The following is a 26,960-nucleotide window of genomic DNA, read 5'->3' as shown; positions in this document are numbered from 1 at the left end:
TAGCCGTGCTATGACAGAGCATTTGGACCATTTTCCCGAGAGGATTGAAAGTAGCCATTGGCACCGGTGACATCCTTACACAAAGCCAGCCATAGAAAGGAGTAAGACGGATTGGATGAAGACAGCAGGAAAGCAGAGGTTCAGAGGAATGAATGCATCTCCATACGCTTATCTGAAATTCTCACCAATGATTTACATAAGTATTTCTATCCTTATTTTAGTATTAATTTCGAAAACTCCATAACTATTTTATATCCGCCTGACTGAGATTTACAAGGTGACCATAGCTTGCTTCATACCAACAATCTCCGTGGGATCGACCCTTACTCACGTAAGGTTTATTACTTGGACGACCCAGTACACTTGTTGGTTAGTTATGCGAAGTTGTGAAGATATGTTTAGACCATAGTTATGTGCATCCGTTTTTGGTGCCATCGCCAGGGAATCAATTTCGAACAGTAATTCACAACCTGAGTAACAATTTCGCATACCAGTATTCATGACAGATAGTTGTCTTCCCACCTTATGGTTGAACTAACTTAGCTAACTTATGATCACACCAAAAACTCATGAATGCACTTCCATATTATGAACTCCACTCTGGTCTTTTTGAAACACACTCATTCTCTTTTTCATCTGATTTAAAGGGACAAACATACAATTAAGTAGGGAGATGATGTGGTAACATAAAGACTAGCACACAGAGACCTTCTTCAACACCAAAAACTTAAAAGACAGAATTGAAAAAGGTTCCAACTACGAGTATCTACTAATGAAAAGTGCATTCGGACTTCCAATTTTCAACAATTCTGAGTATAATGGAATTAAGTGACAATACAACCTTCGGGTGATGATATCTAGTTGCTCTCTTTCTTTGTCATCATCCTAGTCCTTGCTACTTCACTTCCTTGGGTGAAGATGCACTATTTCCTCATAAGATTCCTGTAAAGTTATTGGAAGTTGCTTGTTCCCAAAGCACTTGAGACATAGTTAGCTTGTATGTGTGCTTGTGGCTGTTGAACTTACTTTGGTGTGCGAACACCAAACTTAGTTCCTTGCCCAGTACAAAACATTGCATATATGCAGAGAACCTCATATCTTGTTATTAATATAACAATTATTACTAAAGTCTAGCTACATCTAAGTGGTTTCCCTTGATTGGTTGGAGCTAGCAATGTGTTTTGGGAGTGGGGTGTAATTCTAATGTCTTTTGTGGAACACCAAACTTAGAATCACACTTTCACTCTTGACTTGTTTTGGTGTGGAACACCAAACTTAGCTCCTCACAATACCAGGGGAAACAACTTGTGATCCTTATTGAAATATAGATGAAAAGGAAACTACCTGAGGTTGGGTTGCCTCCCAACAGAGCGCTCTTTTATCGTCGCTAGCTCGACGGTTCCTCCTTTACTTGAGGTGGTAATTTACTCTGGGGTGTTCCCCCATGTTGCCCAGATAATGTTTGAGTCTATGTCTATTCACTGTAAAAGTCCTTTCAGAGCCTTCATCCATGATTTCGATATGTCCATAAGGTGAAACTTTTGTGACAAGAAAAGGTCTGGACCACCTTGATTTGAGTTTTCCTGGGAATAGTCTCAATTTGGAATTGTAGAGGAGTACTCGTTGCCCCTTTTTGAAACTCCTAGGTGCAAGATGCAGGTCATGTCTTCTCTTTGCCTTCTCTTTATACATCTTGGTGTTTTCATAGGCTTGTGACCTGAATTCCTCCATCTCTTGCAGCTGCAAGATCCTCTTTGCACCAGCAGCAATGCTGTCAAAGTTTAGTATCTTGATAGCCCAGAGAGCCTTGTGCTCCAGCTCCAGTGGTAAGTGACAAGCTTTCCCATAAACCAGTTGATAAGGGGACATCCCCAGTGGTGTTTTGAATGCTGTTCTGTATGCCCAAAGAGCATCATCTAGCTTCTTCGACCAATCCTTTCTTGATGCACCCACAGTCTTTTCCAGAATCCTCTTTAGCTCTCTGTTGGATATCTCAGTTTGTCCACTTGTTTGGGGATGATATGGTATAGCTACCTTATGTTTTACCCCATATCGTAGGAGAAGATCTTCTAGTGGTTTGTTACAAAAATGGCTCCCTCCATCACTGATGAGTGCTCGTGGGACTCCAAACCGGCTAAAGATATTCTTCCTGAGGAAGTTCATGACAACCTTGTTATCATTTGTTGGGGTTGTAATAGCCTCTACCCACTTGGAGACGTAATCTACTGCCACCAAAATGTAATTGTTTGCATATGAGGTTGGGAATGGTCCCATGAAATCAATTCCCCACACATCAAACAGTTCCAGTTCCAAGATGAAATTCTGTGGCATCTCATTTCTTTTGGGCAAGTTTCCAGATCTTTGGCATTCATTGCAGCTCTTTACCAGTTCTTTTGCATCTTTGAAAAGGGTAGGCCAAAAGAATCCGCTTTGTAACACTTTTGCTGCAGTTCTATCTCCTCTAAAATGTCCTCCATAACATGAGCCGTGGCAATTCCATAGGACCTCTCGTCCTTCTTCTACTGAAACACATCTTCTAAGGATCCCATCTGAACACTTCTTGAAGAGGTATGGCTCATCCCAGACAAAGTATTTTGCATCATTCATGAGCTTCCTTTTTTGATGTTTATTTATCTCTGGAGGTAATGCTCCAGATGCCTTGAAGTTGGCAATGTCTGCGAACCATGGTGCTTTGTGAACTGTCATCAACTGCTCATCTGGGAAGAGTTCGTTCACACTTGTATCATGTGCTCCACCTTTATCATGAGGGATCCTGGATAGGTGATCTGCTACCTTGTTTTCCACTCCTTTCTTGTCTCTGATTTCAATATTGAATTCCTGCAACAATAAGATCCATCTTATTAGTCTTGGTTTTGATTCTTGCTTGGCAAACAAATATTTAAGTGCTGTGTGATCTGTAAAAACAATCACTTTAGCACCAATTAGGTATGATCTAAACTTGTCAAATGCAAAAACTATTGCTAGTAACTCCTTTTCAGTAGTAGTATAATTTCTCTGAGTATCATTAAGAACTTTGCTAGCATAGTATATCACATGGACTAAGTTGTCTTTCCTCTGTCCTAACATTGCCCCAACTGCAAAATCAGATACATCACACATCAATTCAAACGGTAAATTCCAATCAGGTGGGGAAATGATAGGAGCAGAGGACAACCTCATTTTCAAATTTTCAAAGGCTAACATGCATGTTTCATCAAAGATGAATGGTGTATCAGATATAAGGAGATTGCTTAAGGGCTTGGCTATCTTTGAAAAATCTTTAATAAATCTTCTGTAGAAACCAGCATGCCCCAAAAAACTCCTAATTGCCCTGACATCACTGGGTGGAGGCATTTTTTCAATGAGTTCTACTTTAGCTTTGTCAACCTCAATGCCTTGGTTAGAAACCTTGTGACCCAGGACTATTCCTCCTGTCACCATAAAGTGACATTTCTCCCAGTTCAAGACCAAATTGGTCTCTTGGCATCTTTTCAATACCAAGGCGAGGTGATGTAGACAACTAGGGAAGCAATCTCCGAATACCGAGAAATCATCCATAAAAACTTCAATGAATTTTTCTATCATATCTGAAAAGATAGAAAGCATGCAGCGTTGGAAAGTTGCAGGTGCATTACATAGCCCAAATGGCATGCGCCTGTAGGCAAATACTCCATATGAGCAAGTGAATGAGGTTTCCTCTTGATCTCTGGGATCAACCACTTTTTGGTTATATCCTGAATAACCGTCGAGAAAATAATAATATGCGTGCCCTGCAAGTCTTTCCAACATCTGATCCATGAATGGAAGGGGGAAATGGTCTTTTCGTGTAGCCTCATTGAGCTTCCTGTAGTTTATGCACATCCACCATCCTGTGACTGTCCTTGTAGGAATTAATTCGTTCTTCTCATTGGGAACCACGGTGATTCCTCCTTTTTTTTGGGACAACATGCACGGGGCTAACCCAGGGGCTGTCTGAGATCGGGTAGATCACCCCTCCCTGCCATAACTTCATAACTTCTTTCTGTACTACTTCCTTCATGATAGGGTTCAACCTTCTTTGGGATTGAATGGATGGTTTGGCATCATCTTCCAGCAGTATCTTGTGCATGCATATGGCTGAATTTATCCCCTTTAAGTCAGCAAGAGTCCAACCAATGGCATCTTTGTGTTGTCGCAGTACTTTGAGCAATTCTTCCTCTTGATCTTGGCTGAGGCATGAACTTATGATCACTAGGTAACTTTCATGTTCTCCTAAGTATGCATATTTGAGAGTGGGTGGTAGTGCTTTAAGTTCAAGTTTGGGTGCTTCTGACTTTTCGTTTTCTTCCTTTGGTGCACCTTGTATATGAATCTCTGCTGTTGCAACCTCTTCAATTGATTCAGATTCCTCATCTACCAATCTCTCAGGTTCTTCAGGTTCTTCTTCTCCAAAATTCTCTTGCACTTCCTCCTCAAGTACATCTAACCTCATGCATTCCCCTAATTGTTCTTGTGGGTAACTCATGGCCTTGAACACATTGAATGTCATCTTTTCATTGTGTAGTCTTAAGGTAAGATCACCTTTTTGCACATCAATGACAGCTCCAGCTGTGGCCAAGAACGGCCTTCCCAGGATGATGGAAGCCTTGGCTTCCTCCTGCATGTCCAGCACTACAAAGTCTACTAGGAAGATAAAATCTCCCACTTTCACCAGCAAATCTTCTACGACGCCATGCAAGAACTTGAACGATCTGTCTGCCAACTGTAGGGCCATTTTTGTTGGTTTAGCCTCCTCTATCTTCATCTTCCTCATCATAGCTACTGACATCAAGTTGATGCTGGCTCCTAAGTCACAAAGGGCTTTCTCCACTGTGATTTCCCCTATAATGCAAGGGATCTGAAAACTCCCAGGATCCTTCAATTTTTGGGGCAGTTTGTGCTGAATGATAGCACTACATTCTTCTGTTAGTATCACAGTCTCGTTGTTCTTCCAACTTCTTTTCTTAGTCATGAGCTCCTTCAAGAACTTGGCGTAGAGTGGCATTTGTTCTATTGCTTCAGCAAAGGGTATGTTGATTTGCAGCTTCTTGAAGATTTCCAAAAATCTCGAAAACTGATTGTCATCTCCCTTCTTCTTTAGTTGCTGAGGGTATGGGACTCTTGGGATGTCTGGTTTCGGCACTCCTCCCCCTTTTTGTGAACTCAAAGTCAGAACTTGAGCTTCGTCCTGCTCTTCTTCCTCTTTATTTGAGTCCTCTTCTTGTGGTTTCTGGGGGGGTTTCCTTTAGTTCCTTCCCACTCCAAAGGGTGATAGCCTGACACTCCTCCCTTTTGGTTGAGTTAGTTTTACTGCGAAGGTTGTGGCTGGGAATTTGCTTGGATAAATAGCCAATTTGTGTCTCAAGTTTCTTGATGGCAGGATCCTAATTCTGCATATTTGACTGCACTTCCTCTCTGAATGCTTTACTGTCCTGGATGTCCTTGCATATACCTTCAACTAGATTTTCAATCCTTGAGATTCTTTCATCAAATGATGATAGGTCAGGTTGAGGAGGGTTGTTCTGGCCTTGATATGAATGTGGAGAGGTGTTGTTATTGGGATGTTGATATGGTCTAGAGGTGAAGTGTTGGTGGGATGCATTGTTTGGATTTGGGCGCCTTTGATCAAGGCTTTGGTCTTGTTGATTTCCCCACCCAAAGTTTGGGTGATTCCTCCATCCAGGGTTGTAGTTCTTGGAGTAAGGATCATGGTTCTGCCTAGGTGAATTCCCAATCTAGTTGGCTTGCTCCTGACTACCCTCTGCTTCTTCATTCACTCCTTCTTGGGTTGTTGATGAAGTGGAGATTGTTGCCACTTGGTTCCTCTCCATCTTCTTGGTGAGGTCAGCCAGCTGTTGGGTAATGAGCTTGTTTTGGGCCAACAGAGCATCTACATTGTTTAGCTCCATTACTCCTCTTGTGTTCCCTCTTTCGGAAGCATAGAAGTAGTCGTTCTCTGCTACTGTTTCAATGACATCTATAGCCTCCTCAATGGTTTTCTTCTTGTTCAAAGATCCTCCGGATGAATGGTCTACGGCCTTCTTTGACTCATAAGAGTGCCCTTCATAGATAATGTGCAGCTGCACCCATTCGTTGAACATGTCAGGTGGACACCTCCTTGTCAGGTCTTTAAACCTCTCCCATGCTTCATATAGAGTCTCACCATCTTGTTGCCTGAAGGTTTAGACCTCAGCTCTCAGCCTATTGATTCTTTGAGGTGGGTAAAATCTTGCTAAGAATTTGTTCACCACGTCTTCCCAAGTTGTCAAGCTTTCCCTTGGAAAAGATTCCAGCCACTTGGCTGCCTTATCCCTGAGTGAGAATGGAAATAAGAGTAGTCTATAGGCGTCAGGATGAACACCATTAGACTTCACTGTGTCACATATTCTCAGGAAGGTGGTTAAATATTGATTTGGGTCCTCTTGGACACTTCCTCCGAACGAACAGTTGTTCTGTACAAGGGTGATGAGCTGTGGCTTCAGTTCAAAATTGTTGGCATGGATGGTTGGCTTTTGAATGCTATGGTGCACGAATTGTGAATCACACTTTTCACACTTGTACCACTAACCAGCAAGTGCACTAGGTCGTCCAAGTAATACCTTACGTGAGTAAGGGTCGAATCCCACGGAGATTGTTGGTTTGAAGCAATCTATGGTTATCTTGCAATTCTTAGTCAGGAAGTCAATTATATTTATCAGTTGAGTTGCGAATAAACAAGAGAGCATGGATTAAAGGTTACTTGTTATGCAGTAATGGATAATATGTTGGAGTTTTGGAGATGCTTTGTCTTCAGAATCTCTGCTTTCCTTTGTCCTCTGATTCATGCACGCACGTCCTCCTATGGTAAGCTGTGTGTAGGTGGATCACTGTTGTCAATGGCTACCATCCATCCTTCGAGTGAACAGGGTCCAGGTGCGCTGTCACCGCACGGCTAATCATCTGCAGGTTCTCAGTCGTACCAGAATAGGATTTACTATCCTTTTGCGTCTGTCACTACGCCCAGCACTCGCGAGTTTGAAGTTCGTCACAGCTATCCAATCCCAGAATCCTACTCGGAATACCACAGACAAGGTTTAGACTTTCCAGATTCTCATGAATGCCGCCATCAATCTAGCTTATACCACGGAGATTCTGATTAGGGAATCTAAGAGATATTCATTCAATCTGATGTAGAACGGAAGTGATTGTCAGACACACGTTCATGGATTGAGAAAGGTGATGAGTGTCACTGATCATCACCTTCTCCATAGTTAGGCGCGAATGGATATCTTAGATAGGAACACGCATGTTTGAATGGGAAACAGAAATACTTGCATTAATTCATCGAGACACAGCAGGGCTCCTCACCCCCCAACAATGGAGTTTAGAGACTCATGCCGTCAAAGAGTATAAAGTTTTGATCTAAAAAATTTCATGAGATGCAAAATAAATCTCTAAAATTTGTTTAAATACTAAACTAGTAACCTAGGTTTACAGAAAATGAGTAAACTATAACAGATAGTGCAGAAATCCACTTCTGGGGCCTACTTGGTGTGTGCTGGGGCTTAGACTAAAGCTTCTCACGTGCCTGGGGCTGTTTTGGGCGTTCAACGCCAGCTTTGGATCCTTTTCTGGCATTGAACTCCAACTTGCAACTTGTTTCTGGCGCTGGACGCCAGAATTGGGCAGAGAGCTGGCGTTGAACGCCACTTTACATCGTCTATCCTTGAGCAAAGTATGGACTATTATATATTTCTGGAAAGCCTTAGATGTCTACTTTCCAACGCAATTGGAAGCACGCCATTTGGAGTTCTGTAGCTCCAGAAAATCCATTTTGAGTGCAGAGAGGTCAGAATCCAATAGCATCAGCAGTCCTTTTACAGCCTGAATCAGATTTTTGCTCAGCTCCCTTAATTTCAGCCAGAAAATACCTGAAATTACAGAAAAATACACAAACTCATAGTAGAGTCCAGAAATGTGGATTTTTCCTAGAAACTAATGAAAATAAACTAAAAACCAACTAAAACATACTAAAATCTATATGAAATTAACCCCAAAAAGCGTATAAAATATCCGCTCATCACAACACCAAACTTGAGCTGTTGCTTGTCCTCAAGCAACTAGACAAATAAAATAGAAGACTAATAAGTCAAGAAGCAATAATATCTCAGAGTTTTTGAGTGAAGCTCAGATTCTAATTAGATGAGCGGGACTAGTAGCTTTTTGCTTCCGAACAGTTTTGGCATCTCACTTTATCCATTGAAGCTCAGAGTGATTGGCATCTATAGGAACTTAGAATTCAGATAGTGTTATTGATTCTCCTATTTCAGTATGATGATTCTTTAACACAGCTACTTTATGAGTCTTGGCCGTGGCCCTAAGCACCTTGTTTTCCAGTATTACCACCGGATACATAAATGCCACAGACACATAATTGGATGAACCCTTTTAGATTGTGACTCAGCTTTGCTAAAGTCCCCAATTAGAGGTGTCCAGGGTTCTTAAGCACACTCTTCTTTTTTCTTTGGACCTTGACTTTAACCGCTCAGTCTCAAGTTTTCACTTGACACCTTCACGCCACAAGCACATGGCTAGGGATAGCTTGGTTTAGCCGCTTAGGCCAGGATTTTATTCCTTTAGGCCCTCCTATCCACTGATGCTCAAAGCCTTGGGATCCTTTCTATTACCCTTGCCTTTTGGTTTTAAGAGCTTTGGCTTTTTCTGCTTGCTTTCTCTTTCTCTCTCTTTTTTTTTTCTGCAAGCTTTGTTCTTTGCTGCTTTTTCTTGCTTCAAGAATCATTTTTATGATTTTTCAGATTATCAATAACATGTCTCATGTTCATCATTCTTTCAAGAGCCAACATATTTAACAGTCTTAAATAACAAATTCAAAAGACATATGCACTGTTCAAGCATTCATTCAAAAGACAGAAAGCATTGCCACCACATGTTACTAATTAGAATTTTTCTTATTAAAAACTTGAATTTTATTGCCTCTTATTCAAAAGATCTACTATTTTATTCATGTTTGCTGATGATGAGAAAAATAGACTATAACTTAATTGGAGGTAAAATCAAAATAGACACTAATTACTACTATATGACTCCTAAGGTAAACTCTTATAACGACAACTATCACAAAGTTAAAGCAGAAATTGGAATTTAACAACCTTTGTTCTGGGAAGTGGATGTTCCTCGGATTTGTGGGGTGCTTGGTCCTTCAAGAGATAATTTCTGGCACTTCAATTCCCTCAAGTCACGCCCTTGCTCTTCCTGTTCTTTAATCAAATAGCAAAGAATTTGACTTTGTTCCTTCTGTTCCTTTATTATTTGTTCCATAGCTTCTTGCATCTTGGTAACTGATGTTTCAAGATACTCCCAATATTCAGATTGAGGAATTTCTGGGAGAAATTCCTGTGTTTTCTTCTTGATGGGGTCATCCTGTGCTTGTTGTTTTTCCATTGATACTTTGGTGATTGGTTTCTCAATTGAGATATACTCAGTTATTCCCATCCTTACTCCAGCGTCCTTGCAGAGCAGAGAAATCAAGCTTGGGTAAGCCAACCTGGCCTCTTTAGAATTTTTATTAGCAATTTTGTAGAATTCAGTTGAAATCAGTTGATGAACTTCCACTTTTTTTCCCATCATGATGCAATAGATCATCACTGCTCTTTTAACAGTGACTTCAGAACGGTTGCTGGTGGGCAGCAGAGAATGCCCAATGAAGTCCAGCCATCCTCTGGCGACTGGTTTGAGATCTTCTCTTTTGAGTTGATTTGGGACACCCTTCGTGCTGGTGGTCCACCTGGCTCCAGAGATACATATATCCTCTAGAATCTTATCTAGGCCCTTGTCTGTTCTCATCATTCTCCTGTTGAAAGAGTCTGGATCATCTTTCAGCTGAGGTAGCTTTAAGATCTCCCTAATCTTGTCAGGGTTGGTATGAACAATCTTTCCTCTGACCACGGTCCGATATTCATAGAAAGCAGTTCCAGATAGTTTTTGCTTGTCTGTCTGCCACATGTTAGCATAGAACTCCTGGACCATATTCCTTCCCACTTTCGTCTCGGGATTAGCTAGGACCTCCCAGTTCCTGATTCGAATTTGCTCCTGGATCTCCGGATATTCGTCTTCTTTCAGATCAAATCTAACTTCCGGGATCACTGATCTTAGACCCATTATTTTGTAATAATGGTATGAATGTTCTTTAGATAAGAACTTTCCTTGATTTCAAAGTGGTTTTGGAACGCTCTCTTTCTTGCCTCTTGAAGTGGGTTGTTTTCCCTTAGGAGCCATGATCTTAGTGATCACGGATAAACACACCAAACTTAGAGGTTTGCTTGTCCTCAAGCAAAAGAAAAGAAAGAAGAGGGATAGAAGGAGAGCTAGGTGCAATTGTTGATGGAGGGGGGGAAGCCGAACCCATATTTAAAGGGAGGGGGGTGGGTTCAAAAATTTAGAAAAGATATGATAAAAAAGATTGATTTGGAAAAGATAAGATAGAAGATATGATAAGAGAGGATATAGTTTAAAATTGAAAAGATATGAAAAATTTTTGAAAAAGATAAATCTAGATTTTGAAAAAGATAATGTGGAGATTTGAAAAAGATATTGATGAGTTGAAAAGATTTTTGGAAAAGAGTTGAATTGGATTGAAAAAGAGGATTTGTGCTTATGGATTAAGATACATTTGATATTTTTAAAGTAGGATTTTTAGAAATTAAGGATTTTAGAAATCAAGGTTCTTAACATGTGTATGCAAGAAATCATGATTTGGAACATGGAAATTAAAATTAGAATGAAAAATATGAAGAAGAAACGAATTTACCTCCGTCCCATCATCCTGGCGTTTGAACGCCCAAACGCTGCCTGTTTTGGGCGTTCAACGCCCAAATGCTGCTCTCCTGGGCGTTCAACGCCCAGTTGTTGCCCTTTTCTGGCGTTGAACGCCAGATTGCTATCCTTACTGGCGTTCAGCGCCCACTGGATGCCTCTTTTGGGCGCTGAACGCCCAAAACAGGCTCTTACTGGCGTTTTCTTGCCAGTGAACTCTTTTTCTCTGTTTTGTGTGCAGATTCCTTCTGTAACCCTGTGAACTTATGCAATTGATTTTTTACCTTGTTATTAATGAACTTTATATAAACAAATAAAAATAAAAATAGGGCAAAATGCTTAGAGGATTGATGCCCCATGGCTGGGTTGCCTCCCAGCAAGCGCTTCTTTATTGTCTTTAGCTGGACCTTGCTGAGCTTTTAATCTAGCTTCAGCCTTGAGCACTCTTGCTCAACGTTGCCTTCAAGATAATGCTTGATTCTCTGTCCATTGATAATGAACTTCTTATCAAAATCAATATCTTGAAGCTCCACATAACCATATGGTGATACACTTGTAATCAAATATGGTCCCCTCCACCGGGATTTCAGTTTCCCGGGGAATAGCCTGAGTCTAGAGTTAAACAGTAGAACTTTCTGTCCTGGTTCAAAGATTCTAGATGACAGGTTTCTATCATGCCACTTTTTTTATTTCTCTTTATAAAGCTTGGCATTTTCGAAAGCAGTGAATCTGAATTTCTCTAGCTCATTCAGCTGGAGCAATCTTTTTTCTCCTGCTAATTTGGCATCAAAGTTTAGGAATCTGGCTGCCCAGTAGGATTTATGTTCCAGTTTCACGGGCAGGTGACATGCCTTACCATACACAAGTTGGTATGGAGAGGTCCCTATAGGGGTCTTGAATGCTGTTCTGTAAGCCCACAGAGCATCATCCAAGCTCCGTGCCCAATTCTTTCTACGGGTACTTACTGTCCATTCTAGGATTCTCTTTAATTCTCTGTTAGAGACTTCAGCTTGCCCATTAGTTTGTGGATGATATGGAGTAGCTACCTTGTGGCGAATCCCCATACCGAACCATGGCAGAGTAAAGCTGTTTGTTGCAGAAGTGAGTGCCTCCATCACTGATCAGTACTCTAGGGACACCAAACCTGCTAAAGATATATTTCTGGAGGAACTTCAGCACTGTTTTAGTATCATTGGTGGGTGTGGCAATGGCCTCAACCCATTTTGATACATAGTCAACTGCCACCAGAATATAAGTGTTTGAGAATGATGGTGGGAAAGGTCCCATGAAGTCAATTCCCGATACGTCAAACAACTCAATCTCCAAGATTCCTTGTTGAGGCATGGCGTAACCATGGGGCAGATTACCAGCTCTTTGGCAACTGTCACAGTTACGTACAAACTCTCGAGAATCTCTATAGAGTGTGGGCCAATAGAAGCCACATTGGAGGACCTTGGTGGCTGTTCGTTCACCCCCGAAATGGCCTCCATATTGAGATCCATGGCAATGCCATAGGATCCTCTGCGCTTCTTCTCTAGGAACACACCTACGGATTATTCCGTCTGCACATCTCTTAAAGAGATAGGGTTCATCCCACAAGTAGTACTTTGCATCAGTGATTAATTTTTTCTTTTGTTGCCTGTTGTACTCCTTGGGTATGAACCTTGCAGCTTTATAGTTTGCAATATCGGTAAACCATGGTGTTTCCTGGATGGCAAATAAATGCTCATCCGGAAAAGTCTCAGAGATCTCAAGAGAGGGGAGGGACGTCCCTTCTACTGGCTCTATCCGGGACAGATGATCAGCCACTTGGTTCTCTGTCCCTTTTCTGTCTCTTATTTCTATATCAAACTCTTGCAGAAGCAACACCCATCTGATGAGCCTGGGTTTTGAATCCTACTTTGTGAGTAGATATTTAAGAGCAGCATGGTCAGTATACACAATCACTTTTGACCCTACTAAGTATGATCTGAACTTGTCAATGGCATAAACCACTGCAAGTAATTCTTTTTCTGTGGTTGTGTAATTTTCTGGGCATCATTTAAAATGCGACTAGCATAATAAATGACATGCAGAAGCTTGTCATGCCTCTGTCCCAATACTGCACCAATGGCGTGATCACTGGCATCACACATTAGCTCAAATGGTAATGTCCAGTCTGGTGCAGAAATAACTGGTGCTGTGACCAGCTTAGCTTTCAGCGTTTCAAACGCCTGCAGACACTCTCTGTTAAACACAAATGGCGTGTCAGCAGCTAGCAGATTGCTTAGAGGTTTTGCGATTTTTGAAAAATCCTTTATAAACCTCCTATAGAATCCTGCATGCCCCAGAAAGCTTCTGATTGCCTTAACATTGGCAGGTGGTGGTAATTTTTCAATTACCTCTATTTTTGCTTGATCCACCTCTATTCCCTTGTTTGAGATTTTATGCCCAAGGACAATCCCTTCAGTCACCATGAAGTGACATTTTTCCCAGTTTAAGACTAGGTTGGTCTCTTGGCATCTCTTCAAGACAAGTTTCAGGTGATCAAGACAGGAGCTGAATGAGTCTCCATATACTGAGAAGTCATCCATGAAGACTTCCAGAAATTTTTCCACCATATCAGAGAAAATAGAGAGCATGCATCTCTCGAAGGTTGCAGGCACATTACACAGTCCAAATGGCATCCTTCTATAAGCAAACACTCCAGATGGACATGTGAATGTTGTTTTCTCTTGATCCTGGGGATCTACTGCAATCTGGTTATAGCCTGAGTAGCCATCCAAAAAGCAGTAATAATCATGACCTGCCAGTCTTTCTAGCATCTGGTCTATGAATGGTAAAGGAAAATGATCCTTTCTGGTGGCTGTATTGAGCCTTCTGTAGTCAATACACATGCGCCACCCTGTAACTGTTCTTGTAGGAACCAGTTCATTTTTTTCATTATGAATCACTGTCATGCCTCCCTTTTTTGGGACGACTTGGACAGGGCTTACCCAGGGGCTATCAGAAATAGGATAAATAATCCCAGCCTCTAGTAATTTGGTGACCTCTTTCTGCACCACTTCCTTCATGGCTGGATTTAGCCGCCTCTGTGGTTGAACCAATGGTTTAGCATTATCTTTCAATAAGATTTTGTGCATGCATCTAGCTGGGCTTATGCCCTTAAAGTCACCTGTGGACCACCCAAGAGCTATTTTGTGTGTCCTTAACACTTGAATAAGTGCTTCCTCTTCCTGTGGATTTAAAGCAGAGCTTATGATCACTGGAAAAGTGTCACCTTCTCCCAGAAATACATATTTCAGGGATGGTGGTAATGGTTTGAGCTCGGGTTTAGGAGGTTTTTCCTCTTCCAGAGGAAATTTCAGAGGCTCTTTCATCTCATCTGAATCCTCCAAATCAGGCTGAACATCTTTAAAGATGTCTTCCAACTCTGATTCGAGACTCTCAGCCATGTTGATCTGTTCTACCAAAGAGTCAATAAGATCAACTTTCATGCAGTCTTTTGATGTGTCTGGATGCTACATGGCTTTGACAGCATTCAACTTAAACTCATCATCATTGACTCTCAGGGTTATTTCCCCTTGTTGGACATCAATGAGGGTTCGTCCAGTTGCTAGGAAGGGTCTTCCTAGAATGAGAGTAGCACTCTTGTGCTCCTCCATTTCCAGCACTACAAAGTCAGTGGGAAAGGCGAATGGCCCAACTCTGACAATCATGTCTTCAATCACGCCTAATGGGTATTTAATGGAGCCATCAGCAAGTTGGAGACATATCCAGGTTGGTTTAACTTCTTTAGTTAAGCCAAGCTTTCTGATAGTGGATGCAGGTATTAGGTTGATGCTTGTCCCAAGATCGCATAAAGCTGTCTTTGTGCAATTACCTTCTAATATGCATGGTATCAGAAAACTCCCAGGATGTTTAAGCTTTTCAGGAAAGCTTTTTAGAATGACTGCACTGCATTCTTCAGTGAGGAGAACTCTTTTTGTTTCTCTCCAATCCTTTTTATGACTCAGGATCTCTTTCATGAACTTGGCATAAGAAAGTATTTGCTCAAGTGCCTCTGCAAATGGAATCTTTGTTTCAAGAGTCCTGAGATAATCTGCAAAGCGAGCAAATTGCTTATCCTGCACCTCTTTCCGGAGTTTTTGAGGATAAGGTATCTTGGCTTTATATTCCTCAACCTTAGTTGCTGTAGGTTTATTGCCTACAGAGGTGGTTGAAGAAGCCCTTTTAGAGGGGTTGTCATCAGCACTTGTGTGTGTCTGATCCCTCACTGGCAATTGAGTGCCAGAGTTAGAAGCTGGAGTGATGTTAGACGCCAACTCCTTGTCTGTTCCTGGCGTCTGAACGCCAGAACTGTGCCCATTTTGGGCGTTCAACGCCAGATCCTTGCTTGTTTCTGGCGTTGAACGCCAGTCTTGGGCATGGTTTGGGCATTCAGCGCCAGTCTTCCACCAGATTGCTGGCGTTTTAATGCCAGAATTACTTTTCCCTGGGCTCTTACTGTCCTCAGGTGAATTTTGGGTGGTTTGCTCATTCCTTGGCTCTTTGCTGCCTTGAGGTGGGGTATTTAATGTTTTCCCACTTCTCAATTGAACTGCTTGGCATTCTTCTGTTATTTGTCTTGACAGCTGCTGCTTTGTTTGCTTCAATTGTTCTTCCATATTTATATTAGCCATCCTTGTCTCTTGTAGTTTATCCTTGAATTCGGCTAACTGCTTTGTTAGAAAGTCCAATTGCTGATTGAATTCAGCAGCTTGTTTTACAGGGCTGAGTTAAGCAGTTACTGTTTTAACCTCTTCTTTCATGGAAGGGTCACTGCTTAGGTACAGATGCTGACTCCTGGCAACTGTATCAATGAGCTCTTGAGCCTCTTCAATTGTCTTTCTCATGTGGATAGATCCACCAGCTGAGTAATCTAGAGACATCTGAGCTCCTTCTGCAAGCCCATATTAGAAGATGTCTAACTGAACCCACTCTGAAAACATTTCAGAGGGGCATTTTTGTTGTATCTCTCTGTATCTCTCCCAGGCATCATAAAGAGATTCCTTATCTCCTTGTTTAAAGCCTTGGATGTCCAGCCTTAGCTGTGTCATCTGTTTTGGGGGAAAGTATTGATTCAGGAATTTTTCTGTCAGCTGTTTCCATGTCCTTATGCTGGCCTTAGGTTGGTTATTTAACCACCTTTTAGCTTGATCTTTTACAGCAAATGGAAACAGTAATAGTCTGTAGACATCCTGATCTATTTCCTTATCATGTACTGTGTCAGCAATTTGTAAAAATTGTGCCAGAAACTCTGTAGGTTCTTCCTGTGGAAGACCGGAATACTGACAACTTTGATGCACCATGATAATGAGCTGAGGATTCAACTCAAAGCCACTGACTCCAATGGAGGGTATGCAGATACTACTCCCATATGAAGCAGTAGAGGGGTTAGCATATGACCCCAGAGTCCTCCTAGACTGTTCATTTCCACTTAGATCCATAATGGAGAAAGGGAGATGATGTCAAATAAGAAAAATTTATTTTTATTTATTTATTTATTTATTTAATTCGAAAATGAAATAAATTAAAATAAAATAAACAAAAATGGTTGAAAATTTTCAAAAAAATGAGGAGAGAGAAAGCGGTTAGGAAGTTTTAAAAAGGATATGATGATTTTTGAAAAAGGTTTTAAATTTTAATAAAAAAATCTGAATTTTTAAAGGTAAATTTCAAAAATTTGCATTAAAATAGAGAGAAAAGATATTTTTGAATTTAAAGAGGAGAGAGAAAAATAATAAGATGGCACAAGATTTAGGATTTTTAGATCTGATGCTCCTTATTTTTGAAAATTTTGGAGGGAAAACACCAAGGATCACCAAACTTAAAATTTTTAGAAAACTAAACTAAAATTTTCGAAAACCAAAAGGGAAATCAACAAGAAAACACCAAACTTAAAGTTTGGCACAAAATTTAATAAAGAAATTATTATTTTTGAAAAAGATTTTTAAAAAGAGTATACCAAACTGCCACGGACTTAGACCAACGCTCTAGCCAATTGGGCAGTAAATGTAATACTTGTTTTGAAGAAGTATAAAATTTTAACCACGAACAATAATAAGAGACTCTAAACCAAAAAGAAAAATTTTCCTAATCTAAGCAACAAAATAAACCGTCAGTTGTTCAAACACGAACAATCCCCGGCAACGGCGCCAAAAACTTGGTGCACGAATTGTGAATCACACTTTTCACACTCGTACCACTAACCAGCAAGTGCACTGGGTCGTCCAAGTAATACCTTACGTGAGTAAGGGTCGAATCCCACGGAGATTGTTGGTTTGAAGCAATCTATGGTAACTTGCCATTCTTAGTCAGGAAGTCAATTATATTTATCAGTTGAGTTGCGAATAAACAAGAGAGCATGGATTAAAGGTTACTTGTTATGCAGTAATGGATAATATGTTGGAGTTTTGGAGATGCTTTGTCTTCAGAATCTCTGCTTTCCTCTGTCCTCTGATTCATGCACGCACGTCCTCCTATGGCAAGCTGTGTGTAGGTAGATCACCGTTGTCGATGGCTACCATCCATCCTTCCAGTGAAAAGGGTCCAGGTGCGCTGTCACCGCACGGCTAATCATCTGCAGGTTCTCAGTCGTACCGGAATAGGATTTACTATCCTTTTGCGTCTGTCACTATGCCCAGCACTCGCGAGTTTGAAGTTCGTCACAGCTATCCAATCCCAGAATCCTACTCGGAATACCACAAACAAGGTTTAGACTTTCCGGATTCTCATGAATGCCGCCATCAATCTAGCTTATACCACGGAGATTCTGATTAGGGAATCTAAGAGATATTCATTCAATCTGATGTAGAACGGAAGTGATTGTCAGACACACGTTTATGGATTGAGGAAGGTGATGAGTGTCACTGATCATCACCTTCTCCATAGTTAGGCGCGAATGGATATCTTAGATAGGAACACGCATGTTTGAATGGGAAACAGAAATACTTGCATTAATTCATCGAGACATAGCAGGGCTCCTCACCCCCAACAATGGAGTTTAGAGACTCATGCCGTCAAAGAGTATAAAGTTTTGATCTAAAAAATGTCATGAGATGCAAAATAAATCTCTAAAAGTTGTTTAAATACTAAACTAGTAACCTAGGTTTACAGAAAATGAGTAAACTATAACAGATAGTGCAAAAATCCACTTCTGGGGCCCACTTGGTGTGTGCTGGGGCTGAGACTAAAGCTTCTCACGTGTCTGGGGCTGTTTTGGGCATTAAACGCCAGCTTTGGATCCTTTTCTGGCGTTAAACTCCAACTTGCAACTTGTTTCTAGCGCTGGACGCCAGAATTGGGCAGAGAGCTGGCGTTGAACGCCAGTTTACGTCGTCTATCCTTGAGCAAAGTATGAACTATTATATATTTCTAGAAAGCCCTGGATGTCTACCTTCCAACGCAATTGGAAGCACGCCATTTGGAGTTTTGTAGCTCCAAAAAATCCATTTTGAGTGCAGGGAGGTCAGAATCCAACAGCATCAGCAGTCCTTTTTCAGCCTGAATCAGATTTTTGCTCAGCTCCCTTAATTTCAGCCAGAAAATACCTGAAATTACAGAAAAACACACAAACTCATAGTAGAGTCCAGAAATGTGGATTTTGCCTAGAAACTAATGAAAATAAACGAAAAACCAACTAAAACATACTAAAATCTATATGAAATTAACCCCAAAAAGCGTATAAAATATCCACTCATCATGCTACTTCCACAGTTTCCTGGGTTTGGATTGATGTAAGAGCCTAAAACTCTTCTATCCTCCCCAGCATGATTTGCTCGACCTCTTCCGCCATGGTTGTGAGCCTCTTCTTCATGATGGTTTTCCATGTTTTCTTCCATGTTTGGTTCAAAGTATTCCTCAAAGTGTTCCTCCTCTTCTTCACCACCTACTACACGTTTTTCTCTTGCCTCCCTCCTTAGTCTAAGGAAGGTTCTCTCAGGTTCAGAATCAAAGGAAGTTGAAGCCCCGCTTCTTCTCCCTGTCATACAACCAACAAGTACAAGCAAAGAGAATAGGTGCAGAAAGTATATCTGTCAGAATTACTGTTAGTGTGAGTGATGCAATATATCAAACAATTAGTGGGTTAGTGCGATGAAGTGTAAATAACAAAGAAAAAGTAGGGGGAAGGGAAGAAATTAACTGAAACATGAAGTAAATAACTCAAACAGAAATTTAAATCAAACAAAAATAAAATGCTCAATCTAGTTATCCTCCAATCTAATCATTGTTGATGCACAATCAATCCCCAGCAACGGCGCCATAAACTTGATGCACGGAAAACTTGTCTCGCAACAAATTTCCTTCGGCAAGTGTACCGAATTTGTCGTCAAGTAAAAACTCACAATAGAGTGAGGTCAAATCCCACAAGGATTGATTGATCAAGCAACTTTAATTAGAGGAATGTTCTAGTTGAGCGAATCGGAAATTTAGTTGAGAATTACAGAAAGTTAAATGCGGGAAAGTAAATGACAGAAAGTAAATTGCAGAATCTTAAATGGGAATGGGGGAATTGATCACAAATGTAAATGACAGAAATTAAAGAGAATGGGTAAGATCAGAAATGGGGAGTTCATTGGGCTTAGGAGATGTTGCATTCTCCGGATCAATCTCATTTTTATCTCTTCCTTAATCAATGCACTCATTGATCTCCTTGGCAATCTTAAGTGAATGAATTATAATTTCTTGTAATTGAATCTCTACAATCTTGATCAATAGCCAATTCCTTGGTCAATTGCTCATGAGAAGAGATGAAGTATGGTCACTGATTATACCACATGCATTTCCCAAATCAAGTATTGAGAGGATTATAGTCACATATCCATCCAAACCCAATTTGGTCCAGCATGAGAAAGTATTTCTAGCCTGATCTCTTCATTCCTCTTCCAAGGTTCAGAAGAGATCCAAGTATGAATAGTTTCTTTTCCAAGATCACTATCCAATTGGATGAAGATCGAAAGCTTTCAAGTAAAATCAAGAGAAAAGATAGAAGAAGAATAATGAAAACTAGTATTGATCCATCAAATTACAACAGAGCTCCCTAACCCAATGAAAGGGGTTTAGTTGTTCATAGCTCTGGAAAATGAAAACAAAGATGGAGAATACATAATGAAAACTAGAAGTGCAGAGAAAGTAAATACAGGAAGTAGTTCTATGCTATTTTCCAACTCCCGGAACTCCCAAAATAATTCAAAGCTACTCCTATATATACTACTCTTCTCATCTTCTAGTTGGCTCTTCAAGTCTTGGGCCTTTGGATCTTGAGTTTGAAGCAGTTCTTTTCTTCATTTGGGCTTGGCTTTACTTGCAGAGAGAAAGTGTGAAATGGGCAGAGACTTTAGCTCAGGGCGTTAGGGGTGTTAACGTTTAGTGAAAATATGAGTTCGAGAACGTTAGTGACAATCAACTTTCTCACTAACATTCCTAAGTAAAAGCCACGTTAACTTCAACGTTAGTGGCACAAACGTTGCTACTAACATTGCCTCTAGGTCCTTCGCACACGTTATTAGGGCTTAACTTTCCCAATAACGTTGAAAAGCCCCCCTTGCTCCTACATTAGAGCCCACGTTAACTTAGTTAACGTGGCTCTTTAACGTGGGCTTGCCATCCTTCGAGAACGTTAGTGACACTCAACATTGTCACTAACGTTCCAATGTGCCCCCATGTCTCATGTTAGAGCCCATGTTAACTTAGTTAACGTGGCTTTTTAACGTGGCATTGCTTAGCCATCCCCAACGTTAGTGACAATGTTGAGTGTTACTAACGTTGGCTCATCTTTTACTCATCCATGTTAGCTTCCACGTTAACTAAGTTAACGTGGCTCATAGTGGCTTGTGTGGCTCCTTCCAACGTTAGTGACAATGTTGAGTGTCACTAATGTTGGCCATCACCTTCTTCTTTCACGTTAGCCTCCACGTTAACTAAGTTAACGTGGAAGTCAACGTGGCTCCTTGGGGTTGTGTGGTTGCTTCCAACGTTAGTGACAATGTTGGGTGTCACTAACGTTGTCGACCACCCTTGCCTCTTCACGTTAGCTTCCATGTTAACCAAGTTAACGTGGCATTGTGCACTTAGGCCAACGTTAGTGACAATGTTGAATGTCACTAACATTTGCTTCCTTTCCCCCTTTTAACGTTAGAGGCCACGTTAACTAAGTTAACGTGGACTCTAACGTGGCCACTTATGAGCATTGGCCAACGTTAGTGATAATGTTAAGTGTCACTAACGTTGGCTCAAATTTCCTTCTTCACATTAGAGTTCACGTTAATTTAGTTAACGTGGACTCTTAACGTGGGTAATGATGGCTTCGAGAGCGTTATTGGCAGTCACTTTTCTCATTAACTTTGCAAGTCACCTCCCATTCCTTGCTTCCTTTGGTCCTGAAATCAGGCAATAGAGTGCATCAAAGTTCTAGTCCAAGTCATGGGTAATGCAGCATACAATTTGTCACTAAACTCATGCAAAATCCTCATGAAATCATGTAAAATGCACAATGTATGCTTGAATCCAGGTGTAAGTGAATATCTACCCAAAACTAGCTTATTTCCTAAGAAAATGCATGAAACTACCCTAAAAACAGTAAAGAAAAGGTCAGTGAAACTGGCCAAAATGCCCTGGCATCACATACCTTGCCAAGAGCTTTCCTAGTTATTAATTTACTTTCTTGCCATTTTATTTCCTTGTCCCTTATTTCAAAAACCCAAAAAGATACTATCTCATAACCAATTATAAGTACACTTCCTTTCAATTCCTTGAGAGACGACCCGAGGTTTAAATACTTCGGTTTTTTTTATTGGGTTTGCTTAAGTGACAACCAAATTTTTGTATGAAAGGATTCTTTGTTGGTTTAGAAACTATACTAGCAACGAGGATTTATTTGTGAAATTCTTTACTTAAGCTGCAGAGTGGGGGATTCATTCATACAACATTCATTCACATAATTTTAGGTTTTAGATGTAGTTTTCTAGAGTTTAGGATTTTAGGTTTAGCTTTTCTTAAATTCAAATTTCTACTTTGCTCTAATTTAGTTTTCTTCTACTCTTATTAGTTCTAGAATTTTAGTTTATCTATTTCTCTTGTTGGTTTATTTGTTCCCCAATTTGGTTTATGAACCCTTCATGTTAGATTTAATTTTATATTTAATGCAAATTGAGGTATTTCATGTTTATTGCTTTTTACTTTAATTGTTATCATTGATGCTTGCAATTATTGGTTTTAGATTTTAAATTCCCTATTACTTTTCTATGTCTTCATGTTATGCCTTCCAAGTGTTTGATAAAATGCTTGGCTGGATTTTAAATTAGCTTTTTATGTCCCCTTGGCTTTGGTTGAGTAATTGGAGACTCTTGAGTTGTCAAACTCCTTTGTTGATTGATAATTGAAAGTTTCTGGTTGATTTGGATACCTCTAAATCTAGTCTTTCCTTCGGAGTTGACTAGGACTTGAGGAATCAAATTGATCTGTCCACTTGACTTTCCTTTAGTTAGAGGCTAACTAAGTGGGAGCAATGACAATTCTCATCACAATTGATAAGGATAACAAGGATAGGACCTCTAATTCTCATACCTTGACAAGAGCTTTCTCAATTATTAGTTTATTTTCTTATCATTTACATTCGTTGTTCAACCATTCAAAAAACCGAAAAAGATACTTTTCCACAACCAATAGTAAAAACACTTCCCTGCAATTCCTTGAGAGACGACCCGAGGTTTAAATACTTCGGTTTATTTTTATTGGGTTTGTTTTAGTGACAACTAAATTTTTGCATAAAAGGATTATTGTTCGTTTAGAAACTATACTAGCAACGAGAATTTATTTATGAATTCTTTACTATCAAAAAATCCATTCATCAAAATGGTGCCGTTGCTGGGGATGTGTGGGAAACATGGGAGGTGCAGTACAGAATTAGAAAGGATGGGAAAGGGTAGTGCCGCACAGAGATGGTGGCGCAGTGGCTGTCTGCGATGGAGCTTGGGGTTGGCGAAGGCGGGCAGGGTTGAGAAAACAGAGAAGAAGAAAAAAAGAAGAAGAGGAAAGGAGGGAGAAGGGGGGTGGTCGGCGGCGGTTCGCTGTTGCCGGACTGAGCATTGATGGGTTGTTGGTGGTGGTGAGGGTGGCAATGGAGGGAAGAGAAGAAATTGGAACGTTGAGGGAGAAGAGATTGGGTGACGCGAATGGGTTAGGGTTCTCGCGTCAGGGGTTAATGAAATCAAATCCACGCGTACGCGTGGATTACGCTTGAGCGTGGATGAGGCAAAAATGCATCGACGCGTACGCGTCGTAGACACGAACGCGTGGAGGGAGATAAATGAAGATGATGCGTACGCGTGAAATATGCGTACTCGTCGACTGAAATCGTGCTAAACACACGAATCCAGCGCCGTTTTGGCGTAATTCTCTATTCAGAAATAAGGGGGTAAAATTTTGCGTGCAACGCGTGCACGTCGCGCACGTCCACGCGTGGTGTGCTAAAATTGAAATTGACGCATACGCGTCGGGGACGTGTACACGTGGGCCAAGTTATGCTTTTTGCACACCAGCCGCACAATTCCATCACAACTTTCTATTCGTTGGATGGAAGCGCCGAATTGGGATCAACGCCCACGCGTGGCCTACGTGCACGCATGGGTTGGCCTTTTTTGGTATGCAGAATGCAGAATGCAGATGCTGATACAGACATTATGAATGAACGCTAATAAAAATAGAATAAAATAAAACTAAGGATAAAAATGAAAGATCATACCATGGTGGGTTGTCTCCCACTTAGCACTTTTAGTTAAAGTCCTTAAGTTGGACATTTGGTGAGCTCCTTGTCATGGTGGCTTGTGCTTGAACTCATCCAGGAATCCCCACCAATGTTTGCAATTCCAATAGCCTCCGGGGTCCCACACTAGGTACATAAAGCCTTCGATCAAGTTAAAGCAAGTGACAAGGCCCCAGGAGTGTTGATTGTTAGAATGAATTCCGGGGTCCCAAACCTTGCTTTTGCACCCTTCTTCTTGTTGATCATTGGTGCACGAAATTGTGATCTCCATCCTGGTAATGGCTCCAAAGCTTGGTGCTCTGATCTTAATTCATAATTGTCACAACTTCGATACAACTAACCAGCAAGTGCACTGGGTCGTCCAAGTAATACCTTACGTGAGTAAGGGTCGAATCCCACGGAGATTGTTGGTATGAAGCAAGCTATGGTCACCTTGTAAATCTCAGTCAGGCAGATATAAAGTGATAATGGTGTTTTCGAATATTATATAATAAAATAGGGATAGAGATACTTATGTAAATCATTGGTAGGAATTTCAGATAAGCGAATGGAGATACTTTTTGTTCCTCTGAACCTCTGCTTTCCTGCTATCTTCATCCAATCAGTCTTACTCCTTTCCATGGCTGGATTTATGCAAGGGCATCACCGTTGTCAGTGGCTACATCCCCTCCTCTCAGTGAATAATATGCTCACGCACCCTGTCATGGCACGGCTATTCATCTGTCGGTTCTCGATCATGCTGGAATAGGATTCACCCTCCTTTTGCGTCTGTCACTAACGCCCAGCACTCGCGAGTTTGAAGCTCGTCACAGTCATTCAATCATTGAATCCCACTCAGAATACCATAGACAAGGTTAGACCTTCCGGATTCTCTTGAATGCCGCCATCATTCTAGCTTACGCCACGAAGATTCTGGTTAGGAGATCTAAGAGATATTCATTCTAGCTTAATTCATGTAGAACGGAAGTGTTTGTCAGGCACGTGTTCATAGGGGAGATAGTGATGAGCGTCACACATAATCATCACCTTCATCACGTTCTTTGGTGCGAATGGATATCTTAGAAGCGAAATAAGATGAATTGAATAGAAAACAGAAGTACTTTGCATTAATCTTTGAGGAACAGCAGAGCTCCACACCTTAATCTATGGAGTGTAGAAACTCTACCGTATGAAAATACATAAGTGAAGGTCTAGGCATGGCCGTGTGGCCAGCCCCTATGGTCTAACAACAATGCGTTCAAAGATGGTCAAAAAGACGTCTAATACAATAGTAAGAGGTCCTATTTATAATAAACTAGTCACTAAGGTTTACATGAGTAAGTAATTGATGCATAAATCCACTTCCTGGGCCCACTTGGTGTGTGTTTGGGCTGAGCCTGAGTGTTGCACGTGCAGAGGCCATTTGTGGAGTTGAACACCAGTTTCTGTGCCAGTTTGGGCGTTCAACTCTGGTTTTGGATCCTTTTCTGGCGCTGGACGCCAGATTTGGGCAGAAGGCTGGCGTTGAACGCCAGTTTACGTCATCTATTCTTGGCCAAAGTATGGACTATTATATATTGCTGGAAATCCCTGGATGTCTACTTTCCAACGCAATTGGAAGCGCGCCATTTCGAGTTCTGTAGCTACAGAAAATCCACTTTGAGTGCAGGGAGGTCAGAATCCAACAGCATCAGCAGTCCTTTTTCAACCTCTGAATCTGATTTCAGCTCAAGTCCCTCAATTTCAGCCAGAAAATACCTGAAATCACAGAAAAACACACAAACTCATAGTAAAGTCCAGAAATGTGAATTTAACATAAAAACTAATGAAAACATCCCTAAAAGTAACTAGATCCTATTAAAAACATACTAAAAACAGTGTCAAAAAGCGTATAAATTATCCGCTCATCACAACACCAAACTTAAATTGTTGCTTGTCCCCAAGCAACTGAAAATCAAATAGGATAAAAAGAAGAGAATATACTATAAATTCCAAACTATCAATGAAACATAGCTTCAATCATATGAGCGGGACTTATAGCTTTTTGCCTCTTGAATAGTTTTGGCATCTCACTTTATCCATTGAGGTTCAGAATGATTGGCATCTATAGGAACTTCAGATTTCGAATAGTGCTATTGACTCTCCTAGTTCAGTATGATGATTCTTGAACACAGCTTCTTTATGAGTCTTGGCCGTGGCCCTAAGCACTTTGTTTTCCAATATTACCACCGGATACATAAATGCCACAGATACATAATTGGGTGAACCTTTTCAGATTGTGACTTAGCCTTGCTAAAGTCCCCAATTAGAGGTGTCCAGGGTTCTTAAGCACACTCTTTGTTTTTTTTTTTTTTTTGCTTTGGACCTTGACTTTAACCGCTCAGTATCAAGTTTTCACTTGACACCTACACGCCACAAGCACATGGTTAGGGACAGCTTGGTTTAGCCGCTTAGACCAGGATTTTATTCCTTTAGGCCCTCCTATCCACTAATGCTCAAAGCCTTGGGATCCTTTTTATTTGCCCTTGCCTTTTGGTTTTAAGGGTTATTGGCTTTTTCTGCTTGCTTTTTCTTTTTCTTTCTATTTTTTTTTTCGCCTATTTTTTTCTTCTCCTTTTTTTTTTTTTCTGCAAGCTTTGTTCTTTGCTGCTTTTTCTTGCTTCAAGAATCATTTTTATGATTTTTCAGATTATCAAATAACATGTCTCCTAGTCATCATTCTTTCAAGAGCCAACATATTTAACATTCTTAAACAACAACTTCAAAAGACATATGCACTGTTCAAGCATTCATTCAGAAAACAAGAAGCATTGTCACCACATCAATATAATTAAACTAAGTTCAAGGATAAATTCGAAACTCATGTACTTCTTGTTCTTTTGAATTAAAACATTTTTCATTTAAGAGAGGTGATGGATTCATAGGACATTCATATCTTTAAGACAAAGTTACTAACTACTAATGATCATGTAATGAAGGCACAAACATAGATAAGCACATAATACAGAAAATGAAAAATAGAGAAAGCAAGAACAAGGAATGAATCCACCTTAGTGATGGTGGCGTTTCCTTCTTGAGGAACCAATGATGTCCTTGAGCTCTTCTATGTCTCTTCCTTGTCTTTGTTGCTCCTCCCTCATTGCTTTTTGATCTTCTCTTATTTCATGAAGCATGATGGAGTGCTCTTGGTGTTCCACCCTTAGTTGTCCCATATTGGAACTTAATTCTCCCAGGGAGGTGTTGATTTGCTCCCAATAATTTTGTGGAGGAAAGTGCATTTGAGGCATCTCAGGGATCTCATGGAAATGAGCTTCTTGCGCCTCTTGAGCTCCATGACTGGGCTCTCTTGCTTGCTCCATCTTTTTCT

General features: G+C 40.7%; 1 non-coding gene across 1 annotated transcript; it reads left to right on the top strand.

Annotated features, from left to right (window-relative positions):
• The first annotated feature begins 6,117 nt into the window (after window positions 1-6,117).
• LOC148571346 (small nucleolar RNA R71) lies at window positions 6,118-6,221 on the top strand. The gene has a single exon (XR_015907944.1). It is a non-coding gene; the product is annotated as a small nucleolar RNA R71 (small nucleolar RNA).
• The last annotated feature ends 20,739 nt before the right edge of the window (window positions 6,222-26,960 follow it).

The sequence above is a fragment of the Arachis ipaensis genome, chromosome B3 (genome assembly GCF_059453495.1).
Source record: "Arachis ipaensis isolate K30076 ecotype BB chromosome B3, ASM5945349v1, whole genome shotgun sequence".
In the NCBI taxonomy this organism is placed as follows: domain Eukaryota; kingdom Viridiplantae; phylum Streptophyta; class Magnoliopsida; order Fabales; family Fabaceae; genus Arachis; species Arachis ipaensis.
The sequence above is the reverse complement of the archived record's forward strand: the minus strand, read 5'-3'. Positions and strand labels throughout refer to the sequence as shown.